Source organism: Dipodomys spectabilis, unplaced genomic scaffold (assembly GCF_019054845.1).
Source record: "Dipodomys spectabilis isolate Male_0828 unplaced genomic scaffold, ASM1905484v1 ptg000620l, whole genome shotgun sequence".
NCBI classification, from domain to species: Eukaryota; Metazoa; Chordata; class Mammalia; order Rodentia; family Heteromyidae; genus Dipodomys; species Dipodomys spectabilis.
Window position 1 is genome coordinate 683,739 of NW_024871297.1, and position 14,696 is coordinate 698,434.

The following is a 14,696-nucleotide window of genomic DNA, read 5'->3' on the forward strand; positions in this document are numbered from 1 at the left end:
CTCTGGGCCTGGGTGCTGTTCCTCAGCTCTTCAGCTCAAGGCTAGCGCTGTACAATTGAGCCACAGTGCCACTTCCGGCATTTTTTTTTTTTTGCTTATGTGGTGCTGAGGAATGAAACCCAGTGTTCTAAAAACACTGTTTTCTTTTCTTTCTTTTTTTTGGGGGGGGGGGGGTTACAGTCACGGGGCCAGAACTCTGGGCCTGGATGCTGTCCCTCAGCTCTTCAGCTCAAGGCAAGCGCTATACCACTGAGCCACCTTTCCAGCCCACAACACTGTTTTTTTTTTTTTTTACCTTTTCCATTTGCTCATTTCTTTTCTGAACCCAAAACTTTTTGGCTTATTTAATAAGTGAAGTCTTCACTATCTCATGTTAATAAGGATATTATATTTTGTGAGCTACTAAGAAATGTGAAATCATTGGTTTCAAGTATCCAATCAGATTTTTTTCTGTGGTTCAGTGCTTCAAGTGCAAAGACATTGTGGAAAGTACTACAAACAGAAAAGTGTAAACCCAATACCTTCTTTCATTGTTGAGGGCATTGTCTCCCTAAATATTTGGACCCAAATTATCTTTTTCAGAGAATTACTGTTTGGTAATTAAAGTCAATTCACAAATTTTGATGTCTTTTTTTTTAAGAACTTTGAATTTAAATTCCACTACAACCTTGTTTCACACAGTAAGAGTAGATTTCCTGGGTAAGAACAATTCTCAAGGGAACCTACAGGATTTATAGAAAGGTTTCTGAGGTTTGTTTGTTTAGTGTGAAAATGAACCATCTTCACTCACATTGCTCCCTCTCCATTAAGTCTCCATGCATTTCTTTGCATGAAAGCCTAATTTCCCAGGTAATTTTTAATTTTCATAATAGGCCACGTTGTTAAAAAGTTTGAACAATTAAAATTTACCTGTCATATTTTTAAAACATTTTTGAAATACCTTTAGCAGAACCGCGAATTCACCAATCTTATTTCCACCTTTACCATCAAAAACAGTTAACATGTTGTTTTCACAATATAGTGAACATGCAACTATTATTTTCCAGTGGCTTTGTTATGTATATATATATATATATATATATATATATATATATATATATATATATATATATATATATATATATATGACCACATAATAAAAATGAACTCCAAGATATGGACTCAGAGATTTTTATTTGCAGTTGTTGTTTTTAATGTATTATGTGACTTCTATTTTCTTTAGATGTTTCCCCTATGGTTTATCACTTGCTGTATTAGATTTTGGTACCCTGTGTTGTGTATACATTTACCTTCATTAGGGAAGGGAAGAGGAACATCACAATGGTGACACAAATGACAAAGAGCAAACCAATACAATAGCAATACTCACAAGACAATATGTTGGAAATATAAACTACAACTTGTAAGGGGTACTGAGGTGAAGGAAAACTGAGAAAAATGAGGGAGGGTTTAACAAGATTGAAAAGTTATGTTTTCACTACCTTACAATTACTGTAACCCGACTGTACATTACTTTGACAATAGAATTAAATTAAAAAATAAGCTGCATAAAATAAAATTTCACTCTATTGCTATAGTTAATATTCTTTATATAATAATTTTTTAAATCAATACTATTTGGCATCTAATTTGATTTAATTACCCTTTCTTTATCAGAAGGTCATCAACTTGAATGTTATTCAACTAGACAATATCTTCACAATATACTTGCTTATCTTGAAAAAAATAAATTTAATACTTTCACACACAGAAAACCGAAAACAGTTTAATTCTATGGAAACCCATAACTTTTAAAATTAAATAAGTTGTTAGGACAGAATATATGTGTTCTTCAAAATTCCTATGACTAGTAACTACTCATTTTCAAATTCTGAACATTCCATACCTGAGAGATTCAAAACAGTACTTGTTTTAATGTTATGTAATTCTGCAATAGATGCAGTTTCCAATGGGGTATTACAGATTTAGAAGTCAACAGAAAAATAGCCACATTCTGGTAGAGGATAAAACTATGAAGCATCGTAATAATTCTCCAAAAATAAGCAATCTCAAGCTTTATGCCATAAAGTCATCCTAGCCCAACAGTTTCCAACTTGTAAGTTGCACTTTAAAATCTCATTATTTACATCATGAATAGCTTTTCTCTACTGTGAAAAAATACTACACCTTTGGTACTGTGATGCCCTCCTCATTCTTCAAAGAACACCACAATAAACTCTGTTGCATCAGTTTTCCCCCAGTGGTATTCTTGAGATCAGAACACTTGCAAATATTATTTATATTTATACTTTTTTAACTATCATAGATATTCAGGATACTAAGATCAGATGATTATGGTTCAAAGCCCATCCAGGCAGGAAGGTTCCTTAGATTCTTATCTCCAATACACTTCTCAGAAAAATCCAGACACAAGTGGCACTGAGGTTTCAGGGGTAGGGCAGGAGCCTTGAGCTCAGAGACAGTGTCCAGTCCCAGAGTACAAGCTCTAGGACAAACCAATAAAACAAAAACAAAAATAAAAATCAACCCAAACCTAGCATTTTTTTCTCGTTGTATACAGAGGCCGTAACTAAGGAAATTGCTTCCTGTGTTACATATAAGTAGAAGAAAGAAGATGTCAGACAATTATTCTCTTCATACCATGCTATACCAAACCCTCAAAAAATGCTCTTTTTCTAAATTCATAAATTGATGTCATCCATTTGTTGGCAACTCTGTCTAGATTATTCACATTATTATTTTATACATGAACTGTTGGAATTATCTATAAATTAAGTTCTAATTGTAACTCTCTTGAAAGAATATTCTATGCAAATAGAATGACAGAATCTTTTGTGAATTTGTCAATTAAAACCTCTACTTAAAAAGAATTTTGTAGTATCCTATAGAATATGGAATTACAAACAAAACAAAACTATTTATTTTTAATCTAAATTCTCGTTTATCAAGGTCCACAAAGTTCTACATTAGAAGAAGTTTGCTATTTCTCCAGGCTTAACATTTGTAAACATTCATCATTTCTTTGGCATCCAACAGAATGACGCTTACTTATTTTTCAAAATTTGGATGGGAATCATGAGCTATTTTGCGTCTAGGAATGTTCTGTAATGAAGAGAGCAATTAAAACACAAGTGAGGATTATATATGAGTTGCATTTCAATAGGAAACGACTTCTCAAAACAAGACAAAATTAGACCAAACTTCCAACTGTGTATTCCTTTCTTGTAATTTGGTTTGTTTTACTGAGACAAAATTATACTACCTGGTCCAGGGAATGTTTCACTATGTAATTCCACTCTCTAATCTCCTGTCTTAGTCTGAGTGCTAGATTTCCACGCTTGTATCATATTGCCCTGCCATAGTTTGTTGGTTTATTTAATCTAGAAACACACAAGCAATTCTGAACTTCTCTGATGATCTTATCAATTGACTGCTCAGACTGTTTATATACTATTTTCAAAGATGTTCTAACATTTGACACAGAATATGAACATTTCCAGATGCACCTGCAGGGGTCTCTGATTCATTCCTCCATGGATCTGATCCCTTTAATAATGATTACTTGACTTTCTTACTATCTCTGGTCCCTACCTATGTAATAGTGTCAAACTTTTTTGAAGAAAGTTCACTTGAGGACTTTTTAATATTAAAATTTATCTCTTGATTCTAGTCTTACTCCGGACATATTTTCTATTGTTTTCTAACTTTTCTATATATTCTGAGAATTGTTTCATTTGTGTAGTTGTGTGTGCACATATAAGTGCCTCTGTGTGTATGTGTTTGTTTGTATGTATGTATGCAAAAGCCACAAGCTCTTATTCAACAATCTTGCTCATGACTGGTATTCCATCACTTGAACCGTTCTCCCAAAGCAGCTTTGGCTGGTTAATTATAGATAGTGTCTCAAACACTGTTCTGCCCAGGCTGGATACAAACTGAACTTCTCAGACTTCTTTACATTCTTAGGTTTTATTTTTCCAGAAGTATCACCTTTTAAACTACAAACATTTTTGTGAGTGTGAAGTCTAATCTCTAGCCTAGATTTTTAACTCAAGAATTCATATAAAGATAGATGAACATACACATTACATATACTGAGTGTACACTGTTAGAAATGTGATCTTAAGCTGGTTGGCGGTGAGATCTGAGGATTGAGGTTCAAAGCCTGGCCGGGTAGGAAAGTCCCGGAGACTTTTCTCCAATTAACTACCAGAAAACTGGAAGTAGCCACTGTGGCTCAAGTGGTAAAGCACTAGCCTGGAGCTGAAGAGCAGAGGGACAGTGCCCAGGGTTCAAGTGCCATGACCAACAACAATATATATGTATATATATATATATATATATATATATATGCATATATATGAAAAGGAAATAAAAAGAAATATGATCTTTTCCACCAGGTTCATTGCTAGTATAATCCTGTTCTCTCAAGATAGACTTTTTTTCCAGTTATGTCCATTCTCTTATATCTGCCTAGCATGGAACCAGAATCATTCTTCTATTCTACTTTTTACAAATTTGCATGATTAGAAAGTGTGATTTAGAAAGGGAGTGGCCTCATACTTCATGTTCCACTTAGAAGAAATGCTTCTCTATATCACTTCTATAAATCTACATACTGGACTTAGCATTATTGTTTCAATGTTGTCTTATTTTTAGAATCTTCTATATTGTATTGAACCCTTAATCACAGAACTCCTCATTCTCCTATTATTGCTTTTGTTTCTCTTACTGTTAACTCTTGTACTTTTGGAAAATAATGCACAGCACATATACTCACAGAAAAATGATCTGAGAATCCTGTTCCCATTTAAAATTCACCTTAATTTACAGAGCACTTATGAACGTTGAACTCAATGTACTCATGGATAATTTATAAGTAATTTAAATTTCATATTTTCTCTTTACTAAGTTGTCTCTGAAACACTGTTACATGATGTCCAAAGGTATCCTTGTTCTATTTCAATGAAGTCAGCAAACATTCATTATACCTCAAGCAGCACCATAGATTGTTATTGGAAGTAATGATTACTGCATGTGGAAACTGATCCCAGGAGAGGAATTGAACCTAGAGGTGTGACAAAGTTCAAGTTAACTTGGGCTTTCCTTTTTACTGTACAAGAAAAGGATCCAAGGCTTGAAGGAAACTCTGTCCCTGACTTTTCGAGTGTGTTTTTTACTCATATAAAACTTGTCTGTAAAGTACTGGTTGAGAGAACTACAAAAGGAAATAATATGCCATTTGAAGGCCAGCATAGAACAAAAAGAAATAACATTGTTTTAAGTGTTCTACTGCAAAGAAAAAAAAAACATGGAGATTTTAAAGTGCTTTATGGATGGATATTTCACTCCTGAATGATTCTCTTGTTGTAGGATTCAGTTATCCATTCCTTTAGTCTGGTCCTGAGTTCTCCATAGCAATAAATATTCCAAAAAAGCAGGATCCAGTGAGTATAATCAGCAATATCAGGCTCTTCTCAGACCAGTACTCCTTTAAGAAGGGTCCCAAAGAAATACCTGGGTTTTTTTTTTTGTTTGCTTGTTTATTCAGTTTGTGCTGGTTCTGGGGCTTGATCCCAGAGGCTGAACTGTGTCCTTGAATAGATGTCTTCCTGCCCACCTGCCCCCAGAGTTAGTACCCTACCGCTTGAGCCAAAACCCCACTTCTGGCCTTTTTGGTCGTGAATTAGACATAAGAGGTTGACAGACTCTCCTGCCTGGGTTTGCTTTGAACTGAGATAGTAAGAAAGCCAAGTGATGGGCTGGGAAGGTGGCTCAGTAGTAGAGTGCTTGCCATGCATGCATGAGGTCCTGAGTTCGATTCCTAAGCACTACATAAGCAGAAAAAAACGGAAATGGTGCTGTGGCTCAAGTGGTAGAGCACTTGCCTTGAGTTGAAGAGCTTAGGGACAGTGCACAGGCCAAGAGTTCAGGCACCATGACTGGCCAAAAATAAAGCCAAGTGACATCAACTATATCAAGACTTCTGTTTTGAACCAAGAAGTAGTAGATGAAGTTTATTATAAAACTAATATTTGACAATTTTTAAAAGAAAAGAATATGTCCAGCCCAGATGCCATAACTTAAATAACTCAGCAAAAGTAGGTGCACTGAAGCATTTTGGAATTATTTTTTCTGCTTCGGGAGATTACTATTGACCTTGTCCTTCCTTTTGGGGAAACTTAAATCATATTTGCACTTTTTCTTGGTCGTGGGCTTGAACTCTGATCCTGGGCTCTGTCCCTCAGGTATTCAGCTCGAGCTCAGCGTGCTACCATTTTAGCTACAGCACCACTTCTTGGGTTTTGGTGGTTAATTGAATATAAGAGTCTCATGGACTTTCCTGAGCAGGCTGGCTTTGAACCGCAATCCTGTGGTCTCAACCTCCTGAGTAGATAGGATTACAGGCTTAAGCCACCAGCACCCAGCTCATATTCCATTTATTGCACTTAATGACACTAGAATGGGAGTTTGAATCTAATGATGACATTACAGCTTTTCAGAAAAATTGAGGTAGCAATAAGTTCTCCTATTCCATTTTGTTACCTTAATGACTCATGAGCTATGGGACCCTTACATTAGCATCCTCTGCCATCTGTGTAGGTGTATTTACTATCAGGAAAGACAGATTTTTAGAAAGCAAAACAGATGAGGTATGAATGAACAGCATAGGAGGTGATACATTTATCACACAGAGATTAAGAACTAGATTAAGAGATTTAGAATGCTAAAGACAATGAGGAATAAGCCTAGTTGATAACTAGTTCTTCAATAACCAAAAATTGTTCCCTAGAATGGTTTCTGGTACGTTAGTTACTATCAGTTGTTCCTTCCATCTGGAGTTATTCCTTCTCTTGTCCCAACTGAAAATTTGCCTGTGCCTTTTTGGTGCCATGACTGACCAAAAAGATTTCCAAATCTCGCTTAGACTACTGTTCTCATTGTGATTAGCAGTGACCACTCAAAGCCTGGAATCTTTGAATTTCCAGAATTAATCTTCCTGGCATTAGTTGCTGTGACCTAATGAACAAAACTTTTTTTTTCAACACAGCATTCTAATATAGATAAAGTACATGAATTAGGGAGTATTGTCAGGTATTAGTATGGAAGGAGCAATTATATATTCCAAGTATGGATTATTTACTTTTCATTTACTAACTAAATATTTTTTGTTGTTTTTTCAGGTTGTTTTTTGCCAGTTCTATAGTCCTGGGTCTTAAACTCAGGGCTAGGGAATTATTCCTGAGCTTTTTTTTCTCTCATGGCTAGCACTCTACCACTTGAGACACAGCACCATTTCCAGTGTTTCTTTTTCTGTTTATATGGTACAGAGGAATTGAACCCAGGTTTCCATGCATGGTAGGCAATCACCATACCATAAAGCCACATTCCCAGAGCTCTAAATGACTTTCTTAAGATGGCATTCCATTTTCATTCTGTAACTATGTATCATAATTTTGGCCAGTTGCTAGAAAAGAACATAGAAAACAATACTAAGTCCAATAAGATTGGATAGACAATGAATAACTGTCACGGTCTAGCCAGGGCACAGATGGGATTACCTCATGGGGCTGGTTCAACAGGCTGAGCAGGACAGTTCCTGACCCACAGCCCACCTCCAGAATGAGAGGGCCAACTTGGGTTCCAGCCTAATGGGGACAATGGGCCACCCATTCAACCAGTTCCTGTGAGAGAGAGAGAGAGAGAGAGAGAGAGAGAGAGAGAGAATTACACTTAAGCTGGTTGCTGGTGGCTCAGGATTATAATCCTAACTAAAACAAGAGGCTGAGATATGATGAACGTGGTTCATAGCCAGCCCAGGCAAGAACGTCCATGAGACTCTTATCTGCAAAGAACCACCAGAAAACTGGAAGTGGCACTGTGGCTCAAGCCGTAGAGTGCTAGTCTTGAGGTGAGGAGCTGGGGGACAGCACCCAGACCCAGAGTTCAAGCCCCACGACTGACAAGAAGTGGACTTTCCACCACAAGAAGTGGACTGAATATCACACATTCTCCTAGGGACCATGGCAGAGAAGTCAGGCTGAGCTTCCTGTCAACTGGAGGTCATGAGTTGGTCACCTGGCTTCTCTGTGCCTCACTTTCCCCAGCTACAAAACTGAACACAGTGAAGGATCTCCTTCCTCGTGGGAATAGGGTAAGGATGAAAGAGAACCATATTTTGTTTCATAATCCCATATATGTCACACGACTAATAAAAGACCCTATCTGAGCCCTTTCTGGGTTATCTTCCTGTCATATGCCCACAGAATTGCCAAGAACCGTATCTGACAGCAGCTCCCTCTGTGCCTGGCCCTGCTCTAGAAATCCCCCTGTATTGATCCCTTGTTTCCTCACAACTGTCTTGGGAGGAGACTGAGGTACAATGGTGGAGGCCCAACCCAGAGCTCTACAGCTGCTGTAGAATAAGAGTTTGGGACAATCATCTAAACCGATGACTGAGCATGGCGCTATATGTATACCATCCTAACTTAGGAGAACCGGGCCTGGTGGTTCATGCCTGTCACAGATATGAGGACCACGATCCAGCCCAGCCTGAGCACATATTGAGTCTCTATCTTGGAAATGCCCAAGACAGAAATGCTTGGCTTGCATGGTCGGAGACCTGACTGGCAAGCCGAGGGCCTTGTGTTCAAACCTTAATACACCAAAAAGAACCAGAGTTCCGGTGCCAGAGGCTCATGTGTATAATCCTAGCTACTCAGGAAGCTGAGATCTGGAGATCACAGCACAAGATTTAAAATAGGTTTGGCCTCACCCATCAGACGCCATGATGAGAAAACCCGGAGTCTGACTTATGCTGGTGCACTCCATACTAGCAGGGCTCACATCCTTACTAAGTGCTGGCCATGATCTCTGTCCCGCTGGGAAGCCAACCTCTGCAAGCCCCACCCCCAGGTCCTCCCATGCTCCCACTGCCACCAACCTACCAAAGGAGTAGACGGCTCCAGGGCACACAGGTCCCTTGGTCTTGTAATTTAATGTTGCTGAGTCCCCTTCAAGTGTCTCACACTTCCAGGCCACCAGACCTCAGCCACAAAGCCCATGCATCCCCCAAATATAGCAGGCAGAAGTTACCCAAGGACTCAGCCTCCTTATTACAACCCACTTCTACGTGCATGCACACACACACACACACACACACACACACACACACACACACACACCACACACAAATCCAGACTAGTGACAGAAGACTCGTCCACGTAGCACCTGCAATTTTCCAAATGATCACTCACCTGAGCACAGGCAGGCTGTACAAAGAGGAAAATGATCTCTCTCTCTCTCTCTCCCTCTCTCATGCACACACACAGACACAGACACACACACACACACACACACACACACACACATACAGATTCTAAGTAGTGCCTCTCCAGAGTTTGTTGGTTCCTCATCTGGAACAATGTACAAGCTGGAGCACGGGGGTTCCCTTGGAGGTATCAGGGGCTCCCACCCAAGGGGAGCACCACTCTAATGATGCAGCACCACCCTGCCTATCCCGTTCTCCTGGGCCAGACCCTTGACTCCCCATTCACCAAAACCCTAAGCCAGGATGCTGGGTGAAGGTGTCCTGAGACAAGTGGCTCCTCAGAGCCAGGAGAGGAAACAAGCAGGGGGTAATGCTGACCACAGAGGTGTGTCTGACCCGAGGTGAGGGCGGTGTTGCGGATATGGATGGGGTCCTAAAGGCTACATACATGGACTTACTCCCTACTTCCAGCCTACATGCTTCAGGGCCACATGGCGCATTCTTGGGAAGGACAAGGAGACCAGATGGACGGGGAGCACCAACAGAAGCTGGCAGAGCTGGGAAATGTGATCACTCTGTGAGAACTGTTGACAGGTGAGGGAGGGAAAAGGCTGGGAGTATGTGTATGTGTGTGTGGAGGTTCCTCCCAGATATTCACATTCTGCTCTGACGCCCAGTACCCTCACTTCCCTACTGGGCTCTTCTGGGACCCTCTCTTCAGGTGAAAGGGTGACCGAGCACAGAGGACAAGGGCTCACACAGCAAGAGAGACCTATCTTCTGCATCCAACATGCTCAACTCCTAGAAAAAAGGAAAAGACCCGAGAAGGCAAGCGTGGAAGTGCTGCTCCCCACCTCTGAATAAAGCCACCAGGTTCCCCCCAGGGAGAGGAAGGGTGCAGATGCATGGCTGTGTGGCTCCCACTGCTCCAGGCCAGGGGTTCTGTGGAGCCCTCTCCTCACCCATCCCTGCATCTCCCTGTTTCCTGGGACACTGGTGGCTAGGAATGGGGGTGGGATCCCAGGGTCAACACCCACTCCCACCCCTACCCCTGGGACACATTTGTGGCAGAGCCCTGGCCACACTGTAGGGCACGGGGAAGGCAGAGTCTCGTCGGGAGGGGGGGATCGCATGGTGAGGGGGTCACAGGGTATGGGCCCAGGAGGAGTCTACTCACATGTGCTGCTGGGAGAAGCTGTTGGCAGCAGCTTTGGGTGGCTTCGAGTAGCTAAGGCAGTAGCATGGCAAATACTTGGTCCTGGAGCAGAGGACAGGGGGACCTGAAACAGGTCGGGGTCACAAGCCTGCCTGTAGTGTGTCATCGCCTGAGGACTCCAAGAGGTGCCATGGGTCCAAGTTTGAAATAGGGCACAGTGCGAAATGCAGAAGTGGACCGGGGCGTGGGCAGGTGCATGGCAGGGCTGAGCAAGGCCTCTTCTCCTAAGCCTTGAATCTCTTGCTTACCATTCAGCCACCTCTACCTTCCTCAACTCTTGGTAGTGGTGTCAACCATCAGAGGGAATCCCAGTGCTACCAGGCATCATGAAATTTGGGCGTGACCACCATTCTTATATTCCATTGGTGAGAAAGAACCATGAAAAAATGGGGGTGTGGCTGGAATCCTGTGATGCAGGCAGAATGGGCAGAGTCAAGATGACAGTGGCTCCCCCAGCCCTTTTCCTAGGGAACTCTGTCCAATTCAGTTGGGGACAAGAGGGTGATCTGCTTTAGCCAGATGGCTGCACAGATTGTTTTTGTTGCCAGTCCCGGACCTTAAACTCAGGATCTGACCCAGTCTGTGAGCTGCTTTTGCTCAAGACTAGCCATCTACCACTGGAGCCACACAGCTCTACTTCTGACATTGTTGCCACTGGAGTTGGACAGAGGTCTCAAGGACTTTCCTGCCTAGGGTAACTTTGACCATGATCCTTCTATCACAGCCTTGTATCAAGTAGGAATGCTGAGAGCCACTGGTGACTGCCTAATCATTGGTCTTGCTGATGTTCTGGCACAGACCGGTGAGTTCCCTATCCTCGGGTTGAAGGGGTGGGAGCTGAAGCCCACAGTTGGAATCCTAGTCCTGCCACTTCAAAATGGCAGGAGAACCTAAGAAACTCATTCTTATCCATATGGTTACCAATGGAATGTGATCAATGTCAAGATTGAATAAGTAGTTCTTGAATGATTCTAGGATCAAATTATACACAATTATATCCTAGGACACTGATCGATTTTAGTTAATACTTCATTAAGCATTTAAACAATCACATTCATTAAATGAAGGCAGAATAAAATACCTAAGAATTAGACCTCACATAGTATAAAGGTGCAATTTTTTCTGCCAGAATTGGGATTTGAACTCATTGAGTAACTCTATTGCACTGTGTGAGAAGGGGAAGCTCACCTCCTTGAAGTCAAGAAATTCAAGTCTGTTCCTTAGATCTGAATTGGATCCCCAGCACTAAAAAGCATCCTATACATGTACATTTTAAATATATGATTTATATTCATATACATATGTTCACTCAATATTACACTCAGTATAGTTATTCTTTTTTTGTTTTCTTGAATTGACCATTTACTTTATTGACTATTATGACACATAGGACATTGATTACATAGGTTATAGGTCTGAATATGTATTCCACTTCATACCTGACACCCAGGACTTTCACAGAAAAGGAAAACGTGTCACCATCCGCTTTTTAGTCCATGATTCATTGTTTGTCAATGCTGGCATCTGAACTCGTGGCCTACAAGGCCAAATTCCTGAATGTGTGAGTGTCAATATTCCATCCTGGGGCTGACAGGCAGTTCCCAGGACCTGAGATTGAGCCCCAGGGGTTGACAAAATATGAACAGATTGACATGTAGATGGCAGTACACTAATAAATATATATGTTTATAGAGTGCCAGAGATGTCTATACATTATTCAGTTATATAGACTACATTCCTACCAATTCTTGGGTATTTATTATGTCTCCATTTAATTAGTGTTATGGTTTTCATCCTTAATAAACTATTAATGAAATCAGTGTCCTGAAATTATTGTGCTCCTGTAATAGTATTCTTTTAATGCTTTATAAATATTAAATTAAATCAATCAGCCTCCTGAATTCATTCTAATTTTATAGGAGCATCATTCATGATCAAGTCATTCAACCGTGACATTGATAACATTCCTATGGATGGGAGCGAGTCTCTTAGTATCTACTGCCATTGGTACATGTCAGGACGGGGATTTGAAATCAAGGCCTATGTTGCCACATGGTCCTATGGTTTCCCAGATAGTCCGCCAGCTTTCAGCAATGTAAGGTAAAATACCCTTTGCAACAGTGTCATTCGGACCCAGGAGGGTCACCTCACAAAGGAAGAAAACATAAAAAGGCCATCTTGCTACATTTTTCCTGTGAATTTTTTTCCCTGCAAGGCCTAGGGATCTAGGATCCCAGGATCAGCTGTGGGTCCAGTGGCTGCACCTCAGCGTAGGGTGATGGAGGCTGAGGCAGAGTTGCCACGACCTGAGTTCAAGCCCCACTCTGGGGAAAATAAAAAAATTAGCTCCCTGGCTTGCAATTCCCACCATTTATTCTGCCAGGCTTTGGATTTGAACTCAGGATCTGGGTAAATCCCCAGCACTGTGGATGAAGGGGAAGCTAACCATAATTTAAGATAAGAACTTCAGGCCTGTTCACTAGGCCTGAATTCAAGCGCCAGCCTTGGAAAAGGTACTATTTATATAGATTATAAAGATAGGATTTGTACTTAACTATAGGTGTTCAGTCCATACATGTTTGGTGTGGTTGTTCCTTGTATTTATTGTTGTATTCATTTATTTACTATTGATTTTACTGACTATGATGACACCCATTCCGTTTATTACATTGATGACATGCTCTCACATTGCATCTAGATTTGTAGACGTGTTCTCCATCATGCCTGACACCCAGCACTCTGAGAAAAGGAAAACAAGTTTCACACTCAGCTTCTTACTCCATGATCCAATTGTGGGTAGTGCTGGAAGCTGAACTGAGGGTCTAACAGGACTAATTGGCAAATAGGTCAATGTGAACACACCATCCTGTGAGCAACTAAGGAGGTAGGCCATTCCCAAGATATGACATTGATCCCCAGGGTGGGCCACGATAGTTATAAATTCATTATTTAAACATAGGATCTATATTTACATATATGTGTGGACAGAATCTCGTGTTTGGTCTACTTCTAATTTTGTGTCTTATCCATGGAGGTATTGTGCATTTTACTGAGTATGGTGGCAGATATAACAGTGTTTACATGGATGACAACCTATTGCCATGTCTATAGGGTTTCCTATGCATTCTCCATCCTAGCTGAGACCCAGGACATTTGCAAGACAGGAAAATAGGTGAATCGATTGGCTTCTCACCTCAGGATTTATGTTTTGGCTGTGTTGGGATTTGAACTCAGAGCCTAGCATGCCCAATTGAGGAAAGAGCCAAGGTGATGACACAGGTCTGTGAGCAATGGAGATAGGGCATACCCAGGACCTTACATCGAGTCCCAGGTAGGGCCAGATAGTCATAAATTCATAATTTAAACATAGCATTTATATTTACATACATGTGTGGGCAGCCTCTTGCATTCAGTGCACTGCTTCTCCTTATTTTGTTCCTAATTCATAGAGGTATTACATATTTTATTGGTGACAGGCATGTTGACATGGAAGACAACCTGTTCCCATGGTTATAGGGTTGCCTATGCATTCATTCTCCATCCTAGTTGAGACCCAGGACTTTCACAGGAGAGGAAAACATTTGCAACGACTGGCTTGTGACAACAGGATGAAACTTTTGTCAGTGCTGGAATGTGAATTCAGGTCTGGGTAGCTATGTTGAACTGTGGTTGAAGGGGAAGCTCACCATCCTTGAACACTAGAATGTCAGGCCTGTTCCCGGGCCTGATTTGAAGCCCCAGCATTGGACAAAATAACAAGCCCACCTATTTTAAACATAGGATCTCTCTTTACCTACAGGTGTGGTATGTAACTTTGCGCTCAGTGTAGTTATTCTTTTTATTTTCTGTCTTATTCATGGATGTATTGTATATTTTATTGAGTATGATGACAGATATAACTGTGCTGACATGGATCACAATCTACTCCCATGACTATAGGGTTGTCAATATAGTATTCTCCATCTGTGCTGAGACCCAGGACTTTCACAGGACAGGAAAACAGATGGATCAATTGGCTTCTGACATCAGGGTGAATCTTTTGGCAGTGCTGGGATTTGAACTCAAGGCCTAGCAGGCCCAATTTGTGAATGGGACATGGTGAGCACACCAGCCTGTGAGCCAATAAGGAGCTTGACCATTCCCAGGACCTGAGATCGAGCCCCACAGGGTGGGGGGCAATATAGTCATAAATTCCCAATTTAAACAGAA